The sequence below is a fragment of the Hesperophylax consimilis genome, chromosome 14 (assembly GCF_061612785.1).
Source record: "Hesperophylax consimilis isolate HC1 chromosome 14, BYU_Hcon_1.0, whole genome shotgun sequence".
NCBI classification, from domain to species: Eukaryota; Metazoa; Arthropoda; class Insecta; order Trichoptera; family Limnephilidae; genus Hesperophylax; species Hesperophylax consimilis.
Genome location: NC_142849.1, coordinates 12,202,924 through 12,227,466, shown reverse-complemented (window position 1 = coordinate 12,227,466; position 24,543 = coordinate 12,202,924). Strand labels below are relative to the sequence as shown.

The 24,543-nt window shown below is 34.4% G+C and overlaps 1 protein-coding gene across 3 annotated transcripts in view; it reads left to right on the top strand.

Moving 5' to 3' along the window:
• Positions 1-24,543, top strand: part of LOC149417887 (uncharacterized) — a 428,973-nt gene that overhangs the window by 817 nt on the left and 403,613 nt on the right. The window lies entirely within an intron of this gene.

The following is a 24,543-nucleotide window of genomic DNA, read 5'->3' as shown; positions in this document are numbered from 1 at the left end:
TACAACCGAAAACATGTTGCGTAATGTAATGGCTTCGCGAGATTTTTTGTCGACATTTGACAGAATATCCAACAACCTTGCAGTACCTACTTACGGCGGTGGTTCAACTACCTATACTATACGCTTTACTATATTTTTACAAACAGCTAAAAAATGTAGATCCGATACCTAAACGTCCAACTAAACAAGATGTCAAATAATGTTTTGCATCTTTCATGTTTTTAATAAATAGTCACAAAACCATAACAGTTATAACAACTATTTATACCACTTAATTACGTTCAACTAAGCAGTTTCAAATTTGAATCTATTTAGTTTCAGAAAAAAAAAACAATTAAAATGTAGTAATTACATTACAATACAGTTATTACTATTATTTTAGGTCTCATTGAAAATCACTACAAATGTTATGTATTTTAAAAAAGGAATGGAATAATAAAGTAACTACTCGTAAATATTATTAGTAGGATATCTACTCCGCTGTAATAGGCCGGGTGGGTATTGGGTAGGCTGGTAGGTACTGCTAGCTGTTTTGTAGGCGAATGAACTGTAAAACTATGTTAATGATCCTAGGTACTGATCGGGGGTATGTAAACAAAGCCTTCGACGTTCCACATTCCAAGCAGTCGATAAGTATTTTAATGGTTTTATACTGTTATGAAACGTTCACGAAAAAATCGGATTAAACTGCGGTACCTACCTATATTGATATTTATTTACAAAATTTAATGTTTGTAGTAATCCTAGCAATATTGCAGTAATTTCTGCAGTCAAATATTGTTTTTTTTGTCGGCATAATTTCACTTCCAGCTGTAACGATAAAAATTATCTCTTTTTATAATTTATCGTTGCATTTTTTTAATGTTTTTATTTATAACGGTGTTTTTAAATTTGAATATGAAGTTCCGCCATCAAACCATGATGATTTTTTCTCGTTTGGTGTGATTACCGCAGAGCCCCAACTGCCCTAAGCCAGTGGGGGCCATAAGTCATCCCCAATTAGGGGTGTATCGTGAGGCTGAAAGAATTGGGGAATACTGAGAGTATCTACCACTCTGGAACGCAGTTTGTGTGTTTATTGTGAAATGTTATTTATTTGTGTGTAAATACTGAAGTGGAATAAAATTGCAACCAGGACTTACAGCTTACACACTAAACTTGGCAATGGAGGGCATCGCCACTTTAGATACGATGCAATCAAAGCGTAGCATAATTTGCTCTGAGAACTGGTCGTAAAATCGACCTGTTCAGAGGCACGTGTGTTGGCATTCGGTTGAAAGTATTTTCGTAATCTGTGCCTATTGTGTTGCAAATTTGACCCTGAACCAAAGCGGTGGGAGCATAGTCTACTACGCAGGAGGTCAGGGACTCGACTCCCAGTAAAGGCTCGGATTCCTTTGCAAGAAATATTTACTTTAAAATCCTTCCTTTCTTAACAATCTTACAATCTTTTTAAAAATACAATTTAGTACAGAGATTTCAGCATCTGAGAACATTTACATTTTTATGTTAACATAAATAATAAATGGTTGTGTGCATATTTTACGGTATTGTATTGGCTTCGAATGAAGAATGTTTTGTTTTTGGTACTTATTCGTTAATAATTCTTCGAGTTGGGGTTTGGGGTAGGCCGGGGTAAAGGAACAAACATCGATATCGTATTTTTTACATAAATTATTAAAATAACCCAAACTAAACCCTAAAAACCTATTTTGTGCATGTTTACTTAAACCCACTACTTAAAAAAGACTTAATCAAAATTTACATGGCTCTCTGCCAATCACTGTTAGAATACGGTATTATTTGATGGGGCAGTGCAAATAAAAATAAACTAAATCCACTAATTAAAACTCAAAAAGCCATAATGAAAATTATACTGAAAGTTCCTGTAAGAACTAGCACTGACGAAATCTTCACCAATCTTAACATCATGTCAATTAAACAACTATATTCTAAAACTATACTCATTTACATTCATAAGTACAAAACCCAAGAAATAACAACAAACACGTACAATAGAAACACTAGATCTCATGGTCAAAAACTTATCCAACAAATAACTACTAATACAACTTTTGGGCAAAAAAGCTTCTTATATCATAGTATTAACTCTACAATAAAATACCACTCTCACTCAAAAACCTCAACATTATAACATTTAAATCTCAAATAAAAAGCAGGATACTTAATATAGGGAGATCTGAAATAGAAAATATACTGATATCAAACACAGACTAAAACCGAATCTAAACTAAACTGAACTATACAAAAAACCACTATCTTACTTATTTTAAAATTATTTAAAAAAAAATTATACTACATGATATATGTTTATAATTAAATTCATATGTTACTTTGTCATAATATTAATTTCTTATAATTGAATTATAATATGTAAATGAAATCCTCAGCACGGGAGATCCCAGTGAGGATATCATTATCCCTATATGTTACTAAGAAAAGAAGACAATAAATCATTATTATTATTAAATAATTGTCCATATAAGTTAAAATCAAGTGTTGTTTTTTTAAAGAGCATTTGAATGCAACGGAATTCGACAAGTTTACTATTATTTATATTACGATATCTCAACGTAGATTAGGATGGGAGAAGTTCGGTTAATATTAAGAAGACATTGTGCAACACATTGTAGTAATTTATTGAATAAACCATAACCTTTGATGAGGCATTCTTTTGTATGTTTATCTAAAGTACTTAATGTATGTTTGCTGTTGTTAGATTAACTTATTTACCTAACAACGAACTTCTGCGATAATTTTTATAAACAATAATTCATTTTTAGATAACATTTTGTAATCATTCATAATGTTCATTGAGTATTAGATTATTTATCAGATGCCTATACATGTACTATATTTTTCCACAAAGGGACGTGTTTTTGTCCGACCTATCACAATAATTTGTTCAATCGTTTTTTTAGGTCATTGAGCTGATAAGAATGATAACTTGATATTTTTTGATATATTATTGATAAGATGCAATCAACTATTTAAGTGACTAAGTATTATGCTATGATTGCACGTGACAGCTGTTTCGCTACCTGAAGACACTTTCACTTAAATAAAATCTGTATCTATGACAAGATAAATTTTAATTTTGTTTGGAAATCATTATTTTTTTAAAGAAACTGTTGTTATTGTGGCTGGGTTTGTATCTCAATGGCGAACCCGAGGTTTTGCCTTTGAGGTATATAGATAGAGCTAACATTGGCATTCGAAGCATGGGCCACTTACATCGGTTCGTTGTCCTCTGTGAAATATCACGGGTTTCAGTCGGTTAAAAGCGCTCGCCGAGCACAGGTCTCCGGCGATAACTTCAAAAGGCCGACATGCACGCTACAAGTCGTGCTGGAATATACAAGGAAAGCATTGGTATAACCTTTTATCGGTAAATAAGGTTTTCCCATAGTCAGCAGTCGTGTACATTGGATTTTTAATGTTAAAAAACTCGAACGAAGGTTTTTGGGCGACATCGACAGCCACCACACCGCCCTACCTATTTCCTGCACGGGAATAAGTATATAACAGAATGGGTTTTGCCCAAAATGCATGTCTTTCTCATTCAAAACTATTATTACCTATGCTTGATTTTAATGGTGTTAAGAGTTTTATCTTTCGGCAAAAACCACGATATTACGACCAAATATATATTTTTCGACTCCTTTCCCTCCTATTACCTTCACCCTCACAACATACTCCCAATCAGCGATGCCATAGTCTTGTTGGCTCCAGATGGTTGTGAGCAATTGGAACCTATGTATTGCGGGTATTATAAATAAATACGTATACGTATATCCAAAGAAATTGCAAGATAGTCGAAAATATGTCGATATTTACGATTTTAACGAGGCTTACATAAATTACTGGTCACCCTATTCTGTACAGGGTTTTCACAAATGCCAATTGTCCCTTTCAGCAATATTTCCAGGGTCCAAACGGCTAGGGTTGCCAGTCACGTTTTCCCCAAAAAACAGGCTCTTAAGAAAGCGAACTGCTTAGCTCAGAATAACCTGCTTCCAGAACTCGTTCCTACCTTTAATTTATTAACAGCTTTTACGACATATGTGCGTTAATGTGAATATATATAATGTTAATGTGAAGTTCCGTTTTTGCACGATTTTGTATTTATTATCGCTTTTCATATGCAAAATAGCGTGGTATTTTGTTGTTGTTTGTACAGTGAGTTGCGAAATACCGATTTGCGAATTGATAGTTGTAAATTGATAATTATTTTGCAAAATGAAACAGCTATCATGCGTAAAAAAACGTATGCGCCAAGCTGAGTTGTTCTGTATAATTATCATTCTGCGTGTGTTATTATTTTTGATTACTAATCGAATATCGCTCGTTTTACCCATTTTTTTGTTTGTTTTCAGACTATTACTATTTTTTTTTCTAAATTTTTCCTTCGTCATTTTTCTGATCTGGAAAAGTACCTTTTATGTAATTTGATAACCGCACAAGCGTCCCGACCGACCGAAGCCAGTGGGGTTTGTTGCAAGGTTGAAGGAAGTGGGGAGGGCAAAGGAGATGGAAAATAGGAAGGTTGGTAAGCACCTGGCGATTAATGTTTTGAATCTGAAGAGTGGTCTTTCGCAAGATCTGTTTTGAGAGTGCTACTACTTACTGTCTTTGCCCAATTGTCTTTCACTAGATCTGTTTTGAGAGTGCTACTGCTTACTGTCTTTCACAAGATCTGTTTTGCAAGTGCTACTACTTACTGTCTTTTCCCCATTGTCTTTCACGAGATCTGTTTTGAAAGTGCTACTACTTACTGTCTTTGCCCCATTGTCTTTCACGAGATCTGTTTTGAGAGTGCTACTACTTACTGTCTTTGCCCAATTGTCTTTCACGAGATCTGTTTTGCAAGTGCTACTACTTACTGTCTTTTCCCCATTGTCTTTCACGAGATCTGTTTTGAAAGTGCTACTACTTACTGTCTTTGCCCCATTGTCTTTCACGAGATCTGTTTTGAGAGTGCTACTACTTACTGTCTTTGCCCAATTGTCTTTCACAAGATCTGTTTTGAAAGTGCTACTACTTACTGTCTTTGCCCCATTGTCTTTCACGAGATCTGTTTTGAGAGTGCTACTACTTACTGTCTTTGCCCAATTGTCGTTCTCAAGATCTGTTTTAAGAGTACTACGCAATAAACATTTAAATGTGTGTATAACTTTTGCAGCTGCCTGTAAATTGTATATTTGTATATACTCGTACATGTTGTTTATTGATGTCCTGTGTAGTTTAGACACTTCACTTTTTAAATTGCGCGAGATTTCCGGTTCTGTGTTACCGAAACTTCGCTTTGTTTCGGTGATAGCTGTTTCGAACCCTGAGGGCATTAGTGTCATTTGTGACCGTTTATATTATGAATGTGACCTTACGTATTTAGAGTGCAAATTCGGTTGATTTCGTTTTACCATGACTTTGATTTATTTCTTTATGATACCGGTCTATAGTATTATTTTCTATTTTATTTATATTTACTAGATAGTTGAAATGTCTCCATCTCGTTGGGTCTTAGGTTGTTGAATGTTTTGCATATACGTCCTATTAAGACAGCACTACGCAGTAATGAAAAACCACGTGTTTTTGGTTTGAAAATTTCATCGCATAGAAATATTTTAGATACTCAAATTAAATATTTTTCGAGTAGAACACATCATGGCCTTTGAAATAATCAAGTATTTTTTGATTTGTCTTTTTATAAGGCCAGAAAAACCTACCCTGATGTACGGAAGTGAGGCATGGAACTGGCAAAGAAAGGATGAAAGTAGATTGAATGCTGTTGAAATGAGATCCCTGAGGCGTATGTGTGGTAAAACCATGTATGATCGTGTGAGGAATGTGGATATCCGCAAAGAGTGCAAGGCTGATGTAAGCGTAATGAGTAAGATCAAGAAAGGGACGCTTAGATGGTTTGGGCATGTAGAGCGAATGAGCGAAGAAAGGAGTGTAAGGAGAATATACGATGCAAATGTGAATGGTAGCAGAAGTCGGGGGCGCCCGAGGAAGACATGGCACGACCAAGTGAATCAGATACTTGAGTCGGGCCATGTCAAGAGTCAGAACAATAGAAGAGTATGTATGAGACGATGTATGAATGTGAATGAGGCAAGGAGTGTGTGCCAAGACAGAGTTGTTTGGCGGTCCGTCCTCTCTGCCTACCCCTGCGGGGAAACGGCGTGATGGTTAGTTAGTTAGTTAGTTAGTCAGAAAAAAATAAAGTACCAAGCCTATAACGAAAGTTGAAAATCTCCTACTTACTCGTACATTTGATTATTATTTTATTGAATAATTTGGCAAATTAAGTTCTTCATCAGGATTTAACGTAAAACATTTAAATATTTGTGTCTGAACTTCACAAAATAAAATAAAACAGACTTTTTGGCTATGTTTTTTTTTACAAAACAGGCGGCTGGTGTTGAGCGAGAATTTAAACCTTAAGCCGCCCCCACATTCCGAAATTCTACCGATTTACAACTTTCAACTGTTTAACGTTTACGTTTTGAAGTTCCTAAAAAAAATGTTATTTTTGAAGATAAAGCCGAAACGGTAATTATAAAAAAAAATAGAAAATTATGAAAAAACGTTTTGTTCTGTTATTTAAGATGTTATAGGTATGAAAAAAATCAGAGTCTATCTTTAAATGCAACTTAAATATTTGTCGAGAGATTTTTGCTCTATCTCAAACGAGTCGTGTTTTATTAAATATTTTCACCATTTTCGCTTAATTGTTATCGTTTTTTATATTAGCGCGCTCCCTCTATCATTCGTATTTACGTATATCCATTTCAAACAATATTTGAACGCTAACTACGGAGCCTTAATGCCGTCTGCATAAGGAGTGTTATTTTTAGCGGCCCGATTCCAGTAGAAAAAATAGGACAAAATTTCCGCGAGCCAAACCTCGAACTATGTGCGCTTTTGAGGTGATTTTCTTACGAAAACGGCGCTATAGAAATGATCCAATAATATCTACATTGTCAATAGTTGGTAGATTTCAGTAGCATTGTTTACAGTAAATTTTTTTGAAGTTCTGATCTATTAATATAATTTATAGGTTGACGCATCTATTTAAAAAAAAACCTTAAGAAAAAAATCTTGAAAAGAGTGTCAAAACATGGGAGTAAAGCAAACACGTTCATAAAGTCAGAAAACATTAAATTAGTGTAAAAAAATGATAATCTCATCACATTTCGAATTCGTTTTATTATCTAAGATGCGATTTGCTAAACTTAACGGCAACAGTTTGATTAGCATTCTCTTATTGGACGGGATCGCTTACAAATGGATAAGGGAGCCGGGATCGTTCCGGCCATTTGGGCCGCGATCGTGACTGATTCCCGCTTCAGATTAAAAACATCCACTTCGCTCCCGCATCACCGCTATTGGTATTCACGGCATCCCCGCTGCCGTAATCAACATTTTATTCGGCCGATCTAGATTCGCGACTCTCCCCCGCCCCTACGGAATCTACTCTCAGTAGATTAGCTAACCAAGGAGTCGAGACCGATAACCCGAAGCAGAGGTTCCCAACCTTTTTGGGTCACTTTTCAAGTACCCTAATTTCACACAACTATGGTTCAAAATCACTCAATGTTTGATTTTTCGTTATAGATTCTAAAATATGTCATTAAAAAAGTTTTATTTGATGAAATTATCTGTTAAAGGATTGGAAGAAAAAAACTTTCATCTAAACTTTTTTATTTCTTTTTTTTCGGCAACTAAATGGTTAAAACACCTGTGGAGGTGGGTAAATGCTTCGACCCCCTTAAAAAAACATTAAACAGCTGATATTAATTAACCCGTAACAACTGATTTTTTTCAAATTTGACCTTAAAATTTCAACTTCTGACTTGATTTACTTGAAAGTACTCGAAAACTCTAACCAACAATGTTTTACCTACTATAATATAATAGAATCGACTTCAAATGTGACAGTGGATTCATTTTTAATGCCTTCTGTAATATTCTCATAAATCGATTACTATTCCATTCTTTAATTCAGTATATTTACACCGTATTGGTGTTAATTTTAGTCAGATTTAGTCAAGTAATTATGTAAATGTAAAATACGTGTTGTGAAATGTACTTTCATTTTATGACTAAATAATAACAATATTCGTTTAACTCCACTTTTAGTCATAAAATGAAAGTACATTTCACAACATGTATTTTTAATTATGTAAATGTAAAATACATGTTGTGAAATGTACTTTCATTTTATGACTAAAAGTAAGGTTAAACGGATATAACAATATTCAAATTGATTTTTTTGGTTTGTGTATTATAAGATGTTTTTTTATAACGTAATTGCCCGTAAAAGGCAGGTGCAGGTTTTGGTAAACATGTATCGAAGAAATTAACGTTTTAAGATGTGCAAGCAATGCGTCAAAAGTTTCAGTTTTTTTGTTGTCGTTTTTCGGGGAATTTAAAGTAATATATATTTTTTATTTTGTGAATAACGTATTAATTTTTAATTCTCTGAAGTTATTCGACGTTTTGTATAAATTTTTTTAAATTTTTTAAAAATTTTTTCATGTTTGAAATATGAAATATAAAAATATGGCTATTTTTAAATATTAAAGTATATTTCAAATACAAACATCTAAAAGGTTATTTAATCTAGTTTATAAAATGGTCCGACATCTTCAAAATGAAGAGTTATATGTATAGAACATTTTAAATACATTGGAAAAATTTCTAAATTCGATTATTATTATTTCAAGTTTATACAACAGATTAACAACCCTCTTTGGCTGGATAAGCAATGTATATATTGTATATACTTTCCATGAACTATTTTATGTCAGTTTCTACTTTATGTGTCAATTAGTAAGGTTTTTACATATACCATCGTTTATCAATTGATAAATCGCGTTTTTAGTAAGGCTGCTGTGTTTACATGCAGTGTATTTAAAATTCTAAATCCAAAAATTTCAAAAAACCTTTATTGCACAAAATTGTCTTTATTTGTCTATCCGCGAATACGATTTAAAGTGAGATGTCTTGTAATGTTTGTTGATTGATTGCTGATGGGCTCGAAGTTAATGCGAATCCAGTTTGATTCCATCGACCATCATTCATATTTATGTATTATCATTTTCCTTAATATGTTATGCTAATACTTTCTGCCAATAATATGAAATGACGTGGATAATGGATGGGTTGTCTTAATTTCAATCACACCATTAGTCACTTTATAATAAAATATCTTAATTTTAAAAATATGTATTTCAATTAATGTCGTTTAAATTATTCATTTTTCAACATTGTGTTTTGTAAGTATAACCACGGGTTTATTGTTATTAAGTTTAATTTGTAGAACTCCATTTTATTTTTTTATTTTTTTTTTATATATACAATAATATTATTATTGGGTTTATAAAAACAGTTTATTTTTAAACAAGTTCTGCTGTGTAATTATTATTACGCGTGACAGCTGTTTCGCCCTCTGAAGGCATTATCAAACTGTGGGTAGCCCACTTACAGACGATACATTTGTATTATTTCTAGGTAGGTATTTTAATTTCATTTACTGATTTCTTAATTGATTTCTAAGTAAAATATTAAAAATTATTAATGGTTATTACCCCAGCAAAGTTTCCCCAATTAGTGTAATGTTTAAATTTGACTGAATGTCTTTATGTTAGTTATTCCCAAACGATGACTCATAGGGTTATTTTAATAGCATAATTAAGTACTTCATAGTGCACTCATATTTGCATTAGGTTTGAAGATATCTAGTAGGGGTGAACGAATTATATTTGTTTGTTCATTAATTAGAATAGCTTTCGGATTATTAGAGTTTTTGTTAATTTCTAACTGCTCTAAAAGATTCAGTTTACGGCCTTTATTTTGTACGTGTAACGGAGTTGGTTTATTATTATCATTAAGTGAGTGATTTTCATCTAGGAGATGTTTGGCAAATTGAGATTGCATTTTATTATTATTTTTAAAAGATCTTATATGTTCTTTAAACCTAGTGTTAAAGGACCGGCCCGTTTGTCCAACATAAACAGCGTTGCATTCGTCACACTGGAGTTTATAAATGCCACTATTTTGTAATTTGAGTACCTTACTTTTTGAGTTTTTAAGAGATGATCCTAAGTTGTTATTTGTGCGGAAGGCAATATCTAAGCCACACTTTTTGAGGACTTTGGCAATTTTATTAGATGTCTGTCCGATGAATTCTAAACACCCGAATTTATTATTCGTCTTATTATTAGTCGCTGGGTAAATTAATTTAAGGTTATTTTTGTGTTTGTTATTATTAATTATTTTTTCAATGTCTCTACCCTTGAAGCCATTATTTTTAGCAATAGTTAGGATTGTATTTTTTTCCTTCTCGTATGCTTTCTTGTCGATTGTATATATATAAAAAAAAAATAATAATAATAAAAAAATAACCACGGGTGGTGAGTTTGTATCTTTTGCTTTATATAATGTAGGTTAAACCCTCCTGGAGTTCAAATATTAGTACCTGAAAATAAAAAGGTACTTAACCGCCATTTCAACCTTTTTTCAACTTTGAATATAGCAACTATGTTTGCTATGATCATTTCAATGCGCAGATTTAAATTTTCAAGATTCGAATTTTAAAATTATTAATTTCAAAGTTATTGCTAGTTAAAAATAATCTTTAATTTCAAAATGTAATAATGACATTCAAGGCAGTTTTCTCGCTTTTGCCGAATATAAGGTTTTTGGAGTTAGGTACCTTTCGATCGTCTACCCTTTTCACGTAATTGTGTGTGTAGGTTACACTCCTTTTACGCCGCGTTAGGTAACGAAAAAATGCAGACTCACCCCCACTGTCGCAAGGGGTGACCGGATAAATCGTCACGTCTTTACAAAGTTATATAAAGTCATGGAAAGTGATGAAACAAAAACTTTATTAACTGGGTTAAGTAGGTTAGGTTAAATTTTTTTTTCATCGTTTCTAATGTCTTTATATCACTTTTTAAAAGTGTGTTGAATTGTCACTGTGTTGAGTTATCATGTGGTTCGTTACGTTTGGTGACTTAGCAGGGGTGCCTGGGCTATTGGGGTGAAGTTGGCCTAGATCTTGGCTGCGGATGCGTTTGCCCGCCTGTTGCGTGGCAGGCCGGATTGGGAGACTGTTTGAGGCAGACCTTTTGACCTGTCCAGCCGGACTCTCTCAGCGCAGTTGGATGGGTGGATTCATGCGTCCGTCACTCCTCGACACACTGACACTACCTCTCATACCTTTTCCTTCCCAAAACTTATTTTACGTCCTTTCCCTAAAATAATCTCCACACAGCATCCTCAAAGATGATACAGGTCCTAAGGGGGGATGGATTCATATGTCCGTCACTCTGGACACAATGATCCCAAGATTCCTAACCACCCCTCAAAATCCATTTCCTTCCTAGAACTTCCTCCCCTTCCTTTCCCTAAACTGACCCTCCACACAGCATCAACACAAAATAGAAATATATTATTCTCACTGGAAAATGTCGAGAAAAGCCACGGCACGCCCTGCCACCCTGCCAAGACCGGTTCCGGTGACATGACGTAATATTATTTGTTTTGCTTTTTTATATCGGAGAGCTATAACTGATTGCGGAACGTGAATGCGGGGATAGATATAAAAGCGTGTCCACATAAAAATGGCATGTTACAATGTCAGGAGTGAACGAATCTCACCGTGTGCTGCCCGGTACTTTATATCCATGACTATACAACTGTAGAATAAGCTCGATATTAACATAATAACATACCACTCTCCTATACAAAACAAACAAATGTCAAAATATTCAAAGCGTTTATAAAAAATCCTTCTGGGACACAGGGAGACAGAGACACAATGAGACAGGGACACAGGGACACGAGGAAACAGAGACACAGGCACACAGAGACACCGCGAGACAGGGAGACAGGGCGGCAGGGAGGCAGGGAGACAGGGAGACAGGGACACAGTGACACAGTGAGACAGGGACACAGGGACACGAGGAAACAGAGACACAGAGACGACACAGACACACAGAGACACCGTGAGACAGGGCGACAGGGCGACAGGGCGACAGGGCGACAGGGACACAGGGACACAGTGACACAGTGACACAGTGAGACAGGTACACAGGGAGACAGGGACACAGAGAGACAGGGAGACAAGGAGACAGGGAAACAGGGAGACACGAAATTGATAAAACTTTGCAACCAAAACACAGACTGATCAAAGTGAGATAAATAAATACATTACATTAGATTATATTCAAATTTAATAAAATAAAAAATACTGAAGATGTTAAATATGTTCCCCAGCACAGGAAATCCCTGTGGGGAAAACATTATGAAATGCAATTATGTAAAATGGACGTTCTGAAATGATATGTTTTATTTATTATTCGCCCGGCTTTTTCATACTATTTTACAGAGATCGTTTTTGTTATTGAACCATCAAACAGTATAACGACATTATCTTATTTAAATTGATATTTGAAAACCAACTAAAAGTAGTTACACTGACCTGCTTAAACTGCATAGAATTAATTAATGAATTCTTGGAATATATACATGTTAATACGTCTGTAACAGATGCAGTTGAAAAAGCAGGGAGAAATGACTGTTCAAAGTACGTTTCCAGACTTTTAAGACTGTTTTGTTCAAAGAATGTGTTTGTCTGGTGGTATTAGGGAAAAATGACTGTTCAAAGAACGTTTCCAGACTTTTAAGACTGTTCTGTTCAAAGAATGTTGTTTGTCTGGTGGTATTAGGGAGAAATGACTGTTCACAGAATGTTTCCATCGGAATGAAATGTTTTTCCGGGATGAAAAGTAGCCTATGTAACTTTCCAGTGCCACAACTATCAAAGAATGTTGTTTGTCTGGTGGTATTAGGGAGAAATGACTGTTCACAGAATGTTTCCATCGGAATGAAATGTTTTTCCGGGATGAAAAGTAGCCTATGTAACTTTCCAGTGCCACAACTATCAAAGAATGTTGTTTGTCTGGTGGTATTAGGGAGAAATGACTGTTCAAAGAATGTTTCCATCGGAATGAAATGTTTTTCCGGGATGAAAAGTAGCCTATGTAACTTTCCAGTGCCACAACTGTATGAAAAAAAATATACATGCATAAAAATCACGTCGATCGGTCGCTCCGTTGCGACGTATAAGAAGGACAAACAAACACACTTTCGAGTTTATAATATTTAGTTTCAATTATCTTTCTATAAATTGACCATAGATTCTTATAGAATAGATCAGGTCTGAACATAGCGTAAGAGTCAGTTGTTTCACAGAACTTATTGATTTTAGTAGTAGTTTACAAATTGTGTATTAGTTTCCCGCTTAGACATATCTTATGTGTATGGTTTCCCGTAACGTTTTTTTATCAATAAATTCAGCACGACGATTTCAGCATTCTCTCAGATTATTTCATCATTTGCCAAGAGAAGGGCGGGAAGGGCTATAAAATCTAAAAAGCAATATCATAATGGGCTTTTCGAATATACATATGTCTACCTACAATGTACATTTGGTTATATTTATTCACAGGTAGGTACGACCTGAAGGTTTTTTACGGTGGAAATATAAAATTGGATAAGTTTTTTTTTCACTTTCCAAATAATTCCCTCGTTTCTAATTTTGAACGTACGTGTTTTTTAAACAAAACATTGCATTTTTACATCATTTATCTTTTTCGAGTTATTATTTATGGGATTATGTTATGTTTTTATTTTGAAACTCCCTGTGTACATTGTAATATTTGTGTATAAAATGTCCTTTTAGGTTTAAATTCAAAATTAATTGTGGTCAAAGTCGTACAGTGGTTTATTTTTTTTTTTATTTTGCAAAATCCAATGTTACGGTTGCTGCGTTTTGCGAAATTAAAAATCTTGGCCAAAAAACTTTAACTTAACTTTACCAAACCTTTTTGGCGTTGTTTTCGCAGTAATGCAACATACTGGCAGACTGATGGAACCTAAGCGCAAGCCAAATACTAAGTTTGGTGATCGCGCTTTCGGAGTTTGGAATAATAATAAGAATATTCCGAAGGCTTGGAATAAACTCCCTCCGGAACTAAGATCCATAACAAGTCCAACAGAATTCAGGTCTAAACTAAAAACTTATCCTTTTAAGCTGTCATACCCTTAAATTAAATATACCATTCCTGAGAGGAAGTCCAATTATATCCAATTTTCCAATTGTGTCCTAAATACTGTATCTAAATTTCGCTTATAAACAATTAGTTAATGTTGTGTTAATATCAAGTGTCCTACTAGGTAATTATGGTACCTACTGTATATTATCTCCATATTTAGTTAGTAGATCATTGTAAAAGTGTATTATATATTTGAGGTGATTTTGCACAAAACGGCGCTATATAAATCATCCAAATATTATTATTAATACAAAGGCATTTCGATATAGGCATACCTCAAACGTTTACGGTGGTTATAGGTTAACTAAAGTGGTTAGATAGTAGGTAAGTAGGTGGATGTACCAACCTCCATCAAAGTGGCGCCACTATTCTCGCCAAGTGTCGCGTCCAATTTCAATATATCTATGTAACCCATCTTCATTGCACTTCGACTCAAATACCGGCGACAAATGTAATTATTGCAAGCAAGTACTTAGCTTGCTTGCAGTAATTACATTTGTCGCCGGTTTTTAAAGCATTCCCCCAATAAGGGTTAAAAACCGGCCGCGTAAATCGCAGAGTTCATATTATTATTCTTCCTGCATAAAAGCCTTTATTTCCTGTCGACAGTCAACAGTGATTTCGCGTACAGAGCGCTGTATCCTTGTTTTATTATTTGTATATTCATAAGTCCCTTGTCTCATTCATTGTACCTATGCGCACAGTGGTGTTTATACGTCTGGAACCCCCTGATTTTGCGACTTTTTTACCGGTAATTTGGTGTATTAAATTTCGCAATGTGGCACCTTCTTTGGATGGAGTCTTATTACCATGCCGTGGTTTTAACCATGACCATTGCCAATACCGTGCATTAAACCTAAACTAATAGATTCACTGGTTTATTTTTATTTTGTTGCAATATGCATCGCTCGCAGTTCGTAACCAGTCAGTATTAATTGAAAATCTTCCATCATTATCTAAGAATGACGATTTTATGCGATGTACAGACAGGGGACCTCTTCCTATTGAAAAGAACATTTGGGGCGGCTCAAAAAAGGGCTTATGATAAATTATTTATATCATTAGAACTTTTGAAGAGACGAAAACACGCAAGAATATTTAACAAAGCGTTTCGGTGCCTCGTTAGGTGATCGCTTTTATAATCAAATGTGCATTTATAAATGCTTTTATCTGAATTTCCTGATTGCAATTAATAATTTCGCATACCCTTTATTTTCCAGCGCGGAACTTAAACAGTACATATAGCCCAGTTGAAAGATCACTATTAAATTTTGTATTTCGATTTAAATACTCATGTGGAGTAAACCTTTGAAATACTATTCCTATCATTTAAAAAAAGTTTTGTAAGTTGTCATTCATTCAGTAAATTTAATTTCCATTTTATTTATTTATTATTAAAAACATGTTCATTTGAAATATGTATGTAATAAATATTTGAATAGATACAAATATTTTTATTAGAATGATATTGAGAACTGCTCGCAGTAGATTAGCAGGTAAAAAAACACATCACGGGAAAATAATAGTTTAAAAAAAATTGTGAAATTAATATATGTAGTTTTAAAACGGTATTTGAATAAGATAAAAGAGTAATTTTAACAGCAGAAATTTATTTTCATTTTGATATGTGGTGTAGGTATTTACAAACATATAAATTTTATTGATGTATTAGTGCAGATCCGTTAAAAATCACGGGAAATTGTAGAATTTGTGAGGCTGTAACTAATATTTACCTCAGGATCATTGCCTTTCAAAATAAATAATTTACTTTTCGAAAGGTAGTATACTTAAAAAATTATCTATCAAGCATCTGTCAAAATTGTAAACAAAAGAAATACACATTTAAAATAATGAATTCTTAATTCATAAAATTATTTTAATACCCACTTTATCGCTTTTTTTATAGGATTTATCAGTCAGTTACAATTTTGAAAATTGAAAGTGCAATGAACTGGAATCATTTTACGCATTACGCAGGAATATTCACAATCACTTCTCGCACGCACGCGTGCACCGACAACTGACATTAGTATGTTTAGTAATTATTTTGTAAAAAAATTCATACGTTTTTTTTAACGAGTGTACCCTATTTCTGTTGTGTGTTTCCCGATTTATAAGCACTATTGTATGTGCATATATTATTATTACCATGTCGTTGTCACAGCACTTTCTACTTGATGAATAGGAATGGTTTTATTTATGCCTTTATCGCGACAGCGACAAATTTTATTGGTGTCCATGAAGCGTTTTTGCTTTATGGATATTGCTTAGCTTGAGAGATATTGAGATTGCGAACAACATGCGATGATACATTTCATACTCGTAGAATACCATCTATATTATATAATACTGTTTAGTTTATAATAAATAATTATTGCTTACTACCTTAACCCTTTCACACCCGCATTATTGTTTCCACATATGTATATAAAATATGTAATGCTTGATAATACCTCAGAAAATTTTTGGTATTTAATTTTTTTTTTTAAGAAATTTTAATTTGGATTAACATTGGATGTCAGAGGGTATTTTTTAAATAGTAAGGTCAAATAAATATAACACAAAAGTAATACAAATAACTGTTTCATGTCAAACATGCACATTTACAATGTAGTGATAATCTCTAATGTACAAACAAATAACATTTCAACCAAAATTCATTCAGAAATTAAGAAATAACTACGGTAATAAATCTTTAAAAACTCGCCATACTAGTCGAAAACATGCCCGGTCACGACCAATGTTAATTTGAATGAACATTGAAATTCATTTACAATATTCTGGCAAATGACTGTGAACAGTGAATTGAACTGATGTTATTATTATAGAACACATCTTAATGCGTTAAAATATTTGTAATTCGAGTTGAAAATATTGATATCTCACCTTAAATTAAGTAATCAATGACGGCAGAAATTCGATGAAACTCACAATCAGCATATGTCAAAATATTAATCGTTGTTGTGGCGGGAATAAGGATTTCAACCGAGCGGAAAAAATAGACGCCACGGAAAAGATTACAAGCTTATAACAAAACAAAAACATTCCTTTTCTAAATCGCTACAGTTACAGTAAAAAAAAATCACAAAGTTCATGTTAATTTGAATTAACACTGGGGCTGGAAGGGTTAAGACCCCGCATACCGAATTTAGCATACTTTCCTTTAAATTTTAAGGGGGGGCTAAGGTTAATTCGTACGAAAAAAGGCATTTTTTTGTGACAACACAGTTAAAATCTCTTAATTAAATCTAAAAGTAAAGTAAAGTATGACATTTTAAGAATGTTGTATAAAATTTTCACGGAGAAATATTAAAAAATACGGCAATGGCAGCAATTATTCGGACGTGTCTCAAAAAAAAGTAGAATGGCGGTGCCCCTCATAACTCGGTGCTGGGTTCTGAAATCAAAAAATTAAAGTTCATTCGTTAGATAATAGTTTTTCCCAGGTAACGCTGGGAGGGTTTTTCGAAATTTTAATTTTTCACTTTTTTGGAACACTTTGAAGGGAAAAACGCTATTTTTAGTGAAAAAAATCGGCTAATTTGTTATTGTAAAATAATAATTATTAACAAATTTGAAAAAAAACTCCCCAGCGTTACCTCGTAAATTATGTACAGAAATAGTTTTCAAAATTTCAAAAGGATCGGTGCAGTAGTTTTGAAGTTATGACGGTCACCGACTTTGAAAACGTGAGTTGTGGGAAAAACGCTATAAAGTTTTGAACACTAAAAAATCTGGTATTAAACGTTTATAAGCAAATTTTATCGGCTTACCTCACACTGAATCATCAATGCCAGGTCCATAAAGGATGTTGCTATCATCCATGATGTCTAAAGCACCTTTTTGCTCCTGTCTACGACGAATCCTGCCTTCTTTAGTTTGTCTCTCAGCTTCCTGCTCTGCTCGGCTTATACGTATGGTCGGGTAGGGGTTAAAATCCGACAGGTATAAAAATACTCGTAACTTCGTCAATTTTGCTCCAATCAACTTGAAATTTGAACACAATATTTTTAACATATTAAGCATTTATTTTAAAAAAAATTTAAAAAATGCAAAAAAAATAATTTTAAAACCCTAGCCCCCGCTTAAGCTCGATAAGTGATTAATTATATGATATTCCCTCGATAGAAAAAATTGCAAAGTATGCTCCGAATATTGTAAAAATATATTGTTCCTCTGGCCTCCGCCATATTTTGACATAAGGTCGGAGTATTTCCGCTTTGAAACAATGGGTGCGTTAGCTAAAAACTGCATTTGAAATGTGATAAAAAACACTTTCAAATTTTATTATTACATGAAAAAAAAAATTAAATGGCTCACCTTACGTTTTTTGTAATTGATATTATTGAAAATTAAAAAAAATATAAAAACACCCATTTTTTACAAACTTTATTGTTACCTTTTTTGTCGTTTCATATAAAAATAATGTTAAAAAAATCAAAGAGTTAAATTTTTTTTTCAACTTGCGTTCGAAACCTTTGGTTTCATAAGGGTGCACATTATGCATAATTTTCTAACACCGTTTAGATCGACAGTAAGGGAAATAGGTTCAACGATTCTATTAGACCATATGAGTTGTTTTCAAAAGCGAACAAATTAGCCTGAAGGGAAATGCACAGTATTTCTTTAAATGCGAATGCTTAAGACATATTGCTGTATTTTAAATAAGTCATGCTTTATTAAATATTTTCGCTAACGCCATTAAGTGGTATATACTTTCCGTGTCCCCCTGGTAAAATACCACCATTCAGATTCGAAATTTTGCTTGAAATGACAGTAATTGCAGGTACAGACAAGTAATTTTAAAAAGCGCACGTTTGAATGTATTTACGCACACCGCTGTTGGTTCAAACCCGCCCGCGGTCCTCTTACCCCGCAGTATTCCAACAAAGCAGTATTTACACCACTATACGAGCAAATGATTCTTCTGTACTTTCTCACCTCCCCCTTCCCATCTCCCTTTCCTCCAACTACCCCAATTGGGGATACATAGTCCCACATGATTTTGTGGTATTATAACACATAAAAATGTAATTATTTGAGAACCGCACCCGTGTAGCAATTCTTTCAGAAAACATAACGAAAAATAAAAAACGGAGAAAGCTCATATTTTTTGCCAAATTTTTGTTGTTGTTGCAAAAACACAATGCTTTGCTGCTTGTCAGTCTACCGATATTTTTATTTTGTAAATACGAGATTTCTTTGTAGGCAAAATTATTTGTTACGTTGCAGCGAAGTTTCAATTTCCTTTGAAAGATGAATTAGTTTTATATCGTTGCTGGAAACAAATTATTGCTGCAAAAGCCAAAACAAAATTTAACACCGGCGAAAAACACTTCTCAGAATTTAGAAAAAATCGTGACTTTATATTACTATTGGGGAGTGTCGGGTACACCAAAACAGAAAGAATCATATTATTATAAAATAAAATATAATAAGTTAAGTTTTTTTTATATGAAAGTGTATGTTACAGCAGTACCTTTGCGCAGTAATCGGATAAATCGAGCCACAGGACAGTTGCAATTCAACACACTTTTAAAAATTCATGAGAAGTGATGAAAAAAACTAGATTAAATGGCTTAAGTTAGTAGTTATGCCTTTTTGGTCACTTTTAACCCCTCGCACCTTTGGCATATATACAACAGGCGCGGTCCGTCCATACATGCTGTGGATGCTCCGCATCCCTTGCATTTTAGAGTAAAAATATTTGGACTTCTAGCCGTAAACAGCAATACTGCAATGTAAATATTTTAATATTTCTACAGCGACCTCAATGTGATTTTTTTTACGAAAACGGCGCTGTAAAAAATCATAAATATTATTATTATAAGACATCGTGCATATTTTCGTCCCGTTTCTGTGTACGTACAACGAACGACACGATGCAAACAGCGCGGGCGAGCCTAAATACACATAATACATTCTCAAATACTGTGAAACGCGTAAACACACTGCGGTGTGGAAGCGATCTGTAAACCGTATCCAAGAATGCTAGAACGTACGTTCTTTCCGCGCATGCGCACTGAGACCCGCAAGCCAATATCTTCGTCAACTTTATACGATAATAATGACAGCATCCAATTTACAAAAACCGTCTTTAATGCTCATATGTATAATGCACAGAATTGTATACTCTATTTATTACTAACCATTGGATTTTATGCGCATGCTGCTTTGACAGTTTGCTTTGAGCTTGAAGCTGAAGTCGATTTCTTATTGAATATCTGTATAACCTGCGATTTACTTTTTAATCATAATTTAAATAAATAAAAATGAATACCTAAAATAAGATGGATACTTCGCAAACGTGTTCTAAATGATAATAGTGAATTGTGTGGTTGTATAATTGAATCATTAATGCGAAAAAGTTTTGTGTCTCGGCCATTTGCGGAAAAAAAAAACTTATTCAGGATACTGAAAATATTGAGTTATGGAGCTTAATGGATTTATGGACATAATTTTAGAAGGTATCTAATTGCATCTTGTTCGTGGGCTAGCGTCTAGATGTGCATATTTGATATCAAGTACGTAGTAAGTACGAGTATAAACAATAAATTTGATGTCCAGCATCCCTTCTACAAAAAGTCACCGACCGCCACTGATAAACAGTTGTATATCTTAAAGACGCGGTCAGGAGGTCAAAGAATTTGTGTGTATTTTCACCTTGCAATTAAATCCAAATAAATGGAATATTTCTGAACGTATCCGAAAACATCAAACTGTGGTTGAAAGGTGATGAAACACGCTTTCAAATTTTATTATTAGAAATAATATATTATTTTTTAAATAAATGTATTGATTTTGAATGCAAACTTTAAATACTTTTAAAATGGCTCGCCTTACGTTTTTAACGTCTAAACACAGAACTAAAATTTGAGGTTTTACCATAAATCGTGGTGTTTTCTCTTTCTAACACATTTTAGATCATATTTTCACCATGACAGTTAGGGAGACGATGAATTTTATGAGACCATATGAGCTTTTTTTATGTGAATACCGCACAAGAGTCCCAACTGTTACTAATCGTCTGGAGCCAGTAGAACTATGGCATCCCCAACCAGGGTATGTTGTGAGGCTGAAGGGTAGCGGGGCGGGGAAGGAGATGGGAAAGAGGAAGGTGAGGGAGTACCTGGCTATTTAGACCTGATCACCAAATTCGGCCAAAGCCATTTCAAGCAACGTTTCTATTCCGAATGGTGGTCTTACACCAGGGTGATACTGAGAGTATCTTCCACTCTGGAACGTGCCGCAAATCTACTATATGTTATTTTAAATGAGTAACTTGTGAAATATCACAATTTAATCAAAAAACATTTATTTGCGCACGCCGGGATTTGAACCCGCTACCTTCAGCTTGCTGGCCTTACCCCACGACCACGGAGGCTCTACTCATGTTTGGTCACCAGATCTAAATAGCCAGGTACTTCTTAACCTTACCCTTTTCATCTCCTTCCCTGCAGCACACCATACAGCCTCACAACATTCTCCATTTGGGGATGCCATAGTCTTGAATTCAATGAATCCGGACAATTGAGACGGAAAAAACCTACTATAAAATTTGAACCAGTAGTTTCAATTTCAAAAATGTATTTGTTAATTTCCAAATAATATTTCACAGGAATCTGTTAGAGCTATTGAAATATATGATTCATATAACGCTCCTATCCGCCTAGTTTCAAAATAATACAATCCTCGAAACGTCAAACTTTTGAGTTGTCCGTGTTGAGTTGAGTTACGTTACCTACTGGAATGTGTACCTACCGAGAGAATCGAACCTTCCCCTGTCCCTCTCCCCGCCGCAGTCACCTCCCAAATCCACCCTTATTTTGACTCCCACATAATCCCCTAACTCAGTTATCCCATTGAAGTCATTATATAATGGAGATTGTTTCATGAGAATATTGTGCTTGGCAAAAATGACCTTAGACTTATTCTAGAATACTCATGAGTAACTATTACATATAAAAAGGGTTACGTTATTCTAGAATACTCATGAGTAACTATTACATATACAAGGGTTACGTTATTCTAGAATACTCATGAGTAACTATTACATATAAAAAGGGTTACGTTATTCTAGAATACTCATGAGTAACTATTACATATACAAGGGTTACGTTATTCTAGAATACTCATGAGTAACTATTACATATACAAGGGTTAGGTTATTCTAGAATACTCATGAGTATCTATTACATATACAAGGGTTACGTTATTCTAGAATACTCATGAGTAACTATTACATATACAAGGGTTACGTTATTCTAGAATACTCATGAGTAACTATTACATGTACAAGGGTTACGTTATTCTAGAATACTCATCAGTAACTATTACATGTATACAAGGGTTACGTTTTTGATTTTCGGCATGAAATGTATATTTAATAAATAATATCTTAACACATGTGGATGCATATATTCTAGTCCTTAGAACGCAGACATCATGTGCAGAATGCTGTCCTCTTATTTGTCTGTATTTTAATGGAAGGTTCGGAAGAACTAGCGTTATTGATCGTTTCAGTGGGTATTATTTTGTGCACCGTTGACATTTTCCACTTGATAACGGTTCGTTTTCACAATCTGTTCTTAAGTCTAACAGCTCGGCCGTGGGACGATTTGTCATCTTCTGTCCGCAGTGGCGGCTCGTGACTTTTGAGTGTGATACTATGCTAAAGTTAGAAAAATTCGACGTGCGCCGCACGGATTTCTCGAAAATCTTCCTACAAAAAACCGAATCGCGAAAAAAAAGACGTTTTCCGTTAGAACAACATCAATAATGCCATTTTTTGTTATTTTCACATTCCAGTACTCCCAAAAGTCTCGGGCCGCCACTTTTGTGATTCCTCCCTTCAAGATAGAACCAGTGATTTCCTGGATAAAACATTTGTACTAAAATTAGGACCTTGATGAAAAGCCCCCATCTTGAAATTTCTCGATCTCTATGAAAGTTTTGCAAATGTGACATACAAAACACGTAATGCTTTTTTCTCCGTAAAATAATCCGTTTTCTCTAAATAGAATAAAACAAAGTCGCTATCCGCGTCTGTCTGTTTATGCGTTTAGTTCTACTAAACTACGCAACGGAATTTGATAGGGTTTTCACTAGCATGTAGAGAATTTCTCCCGGAAGGTTTGTATAATACATTCATTATAAGTCGATGTTTATCCTTTAATCAAAACATTACTCCAAATCATTCACAACCCCGAACAACGCCGGGTACACACGTCAGCTAGTATTAACATATAACAAATCGCAAGTGCGCCCTACTGTCGAATTTGGCAGCCATCTCTGGTCTGGAGCCCCAAAATACCTGAAAAAAACCCTTGACTCTGTGCAGAAACGGGCGGTCCGTTTGATAGATTCCCCAATCTTAACAAACGGACTGCAATCTTTAGAGCACAGGCTTCAGGTAGGTATGCTGTCCTTGTTCTATCGGTATTACAATGGAAGATGCTCTGAGGAACTAGCGTCATTGATCCCTTCGGCACCGGTGCGTAGTCGGGATACACGCCAAACGCGCGCCCAACATTTGTACACAGTTGACACTTGTCACATGAGAACGGGTCGCTTCTACGATTCGTTCTTAAGTTCAACAGCTCGGCTGTGGAACGAACTGCCGGCCTCTGTGTTTCCTCCCTCCTACAACATGGGACTCTTCAAGACCCATGTTCACTCCTTCCTCTCCACAAAAAGACCCTCCACACAGCATCCCCAAAGATGACATAGGCCCTGAGGGAAATTATTTTCTTCAGGGCCTCCTGTGTGGAGTAAATATAAAAAAAAAAATAAATAAATAAAGAAATAAATTACTGCCATATTGAGCCAAATTTTAAATCAATTAGAAAATGCATAAAAATCAATACCGTATTCAGTAAAATCAAAAATAATCACTCACCTTAGAATACTAACAAGATTTTAAACATTACTCCTGCTAAATTGTCTAATGTGACTTACTGCTGTCTTTCCTGAAGCTGTTGAAGTGATCCCTTCCTATTATTATATCCATATTTTCATCTGAGGCAGAAAGTTCCTTTATGGGCCCCAAGGAAAGTTTATGACTATATTCGAGATATCTCGATTCTGTTTCCATTTACAAAGGCTACCTCCGGAAAATGTTAGCCCACGGACAAAGGAAACTTGGATTCCGCACGGGCAAAACTTTTTCACATAAACTTTGGTAGAGGACTCAGTGGTGGAAATTATTAATTATTTACACCGAAAATAACTTATTTACGCGGGAAATTTTACTAAAACAGGTAGGTTTTTTTATTTGAAAATTTGCTCGTATGTATATTTTATGTATTGTTATAACATACACCAATTCTAAGAATTCATCACCTTGCAAACAAACGCTGTGAACGTATAGCTATATTTGGTGTTAATAATT